General features: G+C 34.4%; 1 long non-coding RNA gene across 1 annotated transcript; it reads left to right on the top strand.

Annotated features, from left to right (window-relative positions):
* Nucleotides 885–2,968, top strand: LOC109230928. The gene is made up of 2 exons (XR_002068729.1): nucleotides 885–1,658; nucleotides 2,454–2,968. It is a non-coding gene; the product is annotated as an uncharacterized LOC109230928 (long non-coding RNA).

The raw sequence follows: 3,996 nt of genomic DNA, 5'->3' as shown, positions 1-3,996 counted from the left end.
TTGTTAGTATTCTAAATCTATGGTATTCAAAATATCAGATTCAACACAAAGAGATGGTTGAATCAATTTTTTTTGTGTGTTAAAGTTCAATTTTTTTTAGAGGGCAAGGCAAACTAAGATTTGACATCATGCTTGATACAATCAATGGTTAATCTTTCTTTTCTTCCACCTAGTACTCAATATTCGCATTCGCTATTAGAAATTCGGTAAAAAGCGATCACATATAGCGACCAACGTTGGTCGCTTATCTCAATATACCGATCAAAACGCGTCCAAACAGACTTGGCTGCTATATTGGTGGTCCTTTTACCTTAGCGATCAAAGTTTGTCGCTAAGATAAAATGAACAAATATTCAGTGTAAACAAAATACCGACCAACTTTGGTCAGTATAATATTTTAATAATATAAATTTAGCGACGAACGTTGGTCTGTATATTTAAATTACGATATTTTTTTAATTATTATAATTCAACAATTAGCGACCAACTTTGGTCTGTAAATTAAAATATATATTATTTTAATAAAATATATATTTAACAATCTGGTTCATAACCAACTTTGGTTGCTTATTTTTAATTTTTTAATTTTTTACTTTTTTTTTTATATATAAGTGACCAACCTTGGTCGCTAATTTCCAGGATTTTTTTAATAAAATCTGGGTTCATCAGCGACCAACCTTGGTCGCAAATTTTTTTTTAAATTTTTTTTAGATATAAGCGACCAACCTTGGTCGCTAATTGCCAGATTTTTTTTAATAGGTTAGCGATCAACTTTGGTCGCTTTTCTGGGTAATAATTTTTGAATAAAATGCCTGTTTTGGCAGCTACAGCACCTGCCAGCACACCAAAATCTCTAAATAACAATATAATTCAATTCATAAACTACAATTTAAATTCCAAAATCTCCGCAACAACCTAACAACAACAACAACACCACAACAACAACAACAACAACACAATAACAACAATACAACTAGCAAGGGGAGGACGGAAGGAACGCTCACGTTCAAGCAGAGCCTCCGGCAATGACTCACGAGACCGGGGAATCGGAAAAGCTCGAGAAGCTAGGAGAGTATTGAGCTGAGCTTGCATGCCATGGTACAGAGCTTGCATGCCAATGTACTGAGCATCTCTAAGCTTTTGTCTTTCCTTGGCCGCTTCTAGCTCGAACGTGAGCTTTGTCAAAGTTTCACGCATATCGGAGAGGCTCTGCCCATCAAGTTGCTCGCCTTGCGAGTCTCCCGCATACCAAAATCTCCCTATTCCTTGCATTCCACTGGAATTCCATCTTCTCCACTCCACTGATTTTCACCTTCCATACCCATTTGTGCCATTTTTTCTTCTTCGGATCATTCATTTCTCTCTTTCTCGGCATGTTCCTTTCTTCTTTTTTTCCTTATTTTTCTCTATTCCGGCTACCTCACAGACATGATATTTGCTTTATGTTCTCCCTTTCTTCATTTGTGATTACAGATTACGAGATGCAAGATTTGCTAACTTTTATTCTCTATGCATGAAGATTATACTTCTGCGGATTAATTTATGTGGGTAAGGAGCCTTATGTACAAGGAGAAAATGTTTAATTTCCAAAGCCAGAACAATTAGCAGGCCAAATCAGGAGAAAGCGTTTTCAAAATTTTCAATTTTCAAGACTTGAGGTACATTCCTCTTTCTTTTCATCCCCTTATTTTGGATCTATTCTTTTTGAAACAAGAATTTTGGTGTTCTGTTTTTGTTTTGGTAATGATAATAGTCAGTTACTGATTTTGATATTTTATTTGTATTGAGCAGTTCTTCTTGGGTAAACAGTGCAGCTTTAATCATGGGATATAAAACTTCAAAAATATTTCACCTCTAGATTCAACTTTTGTAAAAAACTGACTTGGATTTCTTCTAATTTTGCTTGTGTATTGACTTGGTGCACGCTGAGGTATGAGGTGTCTATTCTTTTTTAGTTCTACTCCTTAATATTGAATCGTCCTAACATTATCAATTTTGTGAAGGGGGTTGTCAAGGAAACAATGTGCTTTCTTTTTATGTTTATTTCATGGTTGTATAGATGTGTCCCATTTATCAATTTGTGAAGGCTATTGTCAAGGAAACTGAATTAGGATGCTTTAAGTTGTCATAGGCACCATAGAAACTTATATGTTACAACTGAATTGCTTTTAGTTCTCATTTGTGGTTCACAACTGAATTTATCCATAATTTTCTCACTCTGGATTAACATCACTTGGTTTTCTGATGGTGATTTTGCTCCAGTATATCTGTATTTTGTACACACATTAGGTTATTTTGAAACGCGTGTCATTTGTTTGCATATCCTTCAGTTGTATTTTGATACTGTCAGTCTAACTTGGTGTTTAGCGAGAAAATTAGTATAAATGTATGATTTTAGAATTAGACCAAATTGTGACAATTACTTTAACAAAATTGAAAACTACCTGCAACAGGAATTCAGGCAGACAAGGGCGATCCGTTGCATGGACTCAGAACACTAAGAACATCATCGTGCTGACAGATATATGCGACGTCGTACGAGATATGTACAAATGTCCGCAGAGAGAAACCAATTATTTTATCGCAACTGCAAGCTAAAAGAGCTGAATCAAAAAAGAGGCTACAATTGCATCATTCAAATCATGCACTATCTTCTTCAAAAGTTGATAGTCAAGCTGGAAAACGAAGTGTGCTTGCAATTTCTGTCCTTCATTCGTTTCTGAGGAAGGTCAGAAAAGTAAATATTTTCTTCCTTCTCATAGACATTCCTCTATTAAAAATCCATATATATTCACATAATGTCGTATGTGTATATATTTGATGCATAAATTGATGTACTATCATTGAACTTATTTTTCTTTTATCGTTTAAGAGGTCATGCTTCTGCAGACGGTAATGATATCCTTTAAATTGCTCTAGTGTAAATAATGTTTGTCATAGTATCTTTTATTTCAGTCTGTTATCTCATGTATTTCGAGACAAACAGTTATATTTTCTTTCAAACGTTTGTATTTAGCACTCTTAGTAGTTCGTGAGTATGTGACACCAGTTCTTGGGTAGAGGTTTATGTTGATTTCCGCATTGTTGTTCAGATTCTTTAATTTAAGACTTCCGCTTATTTATTTTATTCCGCTGTTTTTACGATATTGCTGATAATTGTTAAAAGAGGTAAATTGGTTAATGACAAAGATAATTAAGGGTTGGCTTGCCTAGCTCTCATTAGTAGGCACCATCACGACTCGAGGGTGGAAAATTCGGGTCGTGACACTAGGACCGTCAAAATATATGTTATGGCCCTGTGAATCTCAGACGGCTGAAAAAGGAAAAGAGATTAAACAATCACATCTTTACCAATAAGATTAAGCAAAAGCAGGCCAATCTTACAAAGGAATAGTTTTGGTTGCTAGACCTTTAGTATGATTCAGTTCAGTAGTTAGTTGTCTGAAATACATGTTTAGTGTGTCTGTTTTTATTAGTTGTCTGAAATACATGTTTATAGTGTCTGTTTTTATTCAGTTCAAATAAACTGGGTAGATTATGAGATAAAAATATTCCATATATCATGTTGAACCTGAAAAGGGATATGATACTTGATCTTCTTTACTTTTTTTCTTTTGGGGTGGGTAGGTGCTGGACATTAAAGTACTAAAGGACATACTAAATTTGATTTGGTAGATGAATCGAATTGAGAATAAATGTGGGAGAGAATATACATCAGATGCACAATTATTTGTACTGCCTTGCAGTTGGCAAAACCACTATATCAATTATATACATAGTAAATACAACAGCACCTAGCAAATTACTTTACCTTTATCTCATGTAGCTGAAGGAAATACTTGGATTGCAGGTCCTCACCTCTATTTGTTGGCAGCTCTGGTCATATATGAAAGTATAAGGTATTTGCTACATTCATCATAAATGCTGAAATAAAACAGAATTAATCTAAAGAAGAAAGTTGAAGAACCAGCTATGACTTTCTACCAATTGCTACTT

This window comes from Nicotiana attenuata, chromosome 8, assembly GCF_001879085.1.
Source record: "Nicotiana attenuata strain UT chromosome 8, NIATTr2, whole genome shotgun sequence".
Classification (NCBI taxonomy): domain Eukaryota; kingdom Viridiplantae; phylum Streptophyta; class Magnoliopsida; order Solanales; family Solanaceae; genus Nicotiana; species Nicotiana attenuata.
Note: the sequence above shows the minus strand (reverse complement) of the source record. Positions and strands in the feature narration are given on the sequence as shown.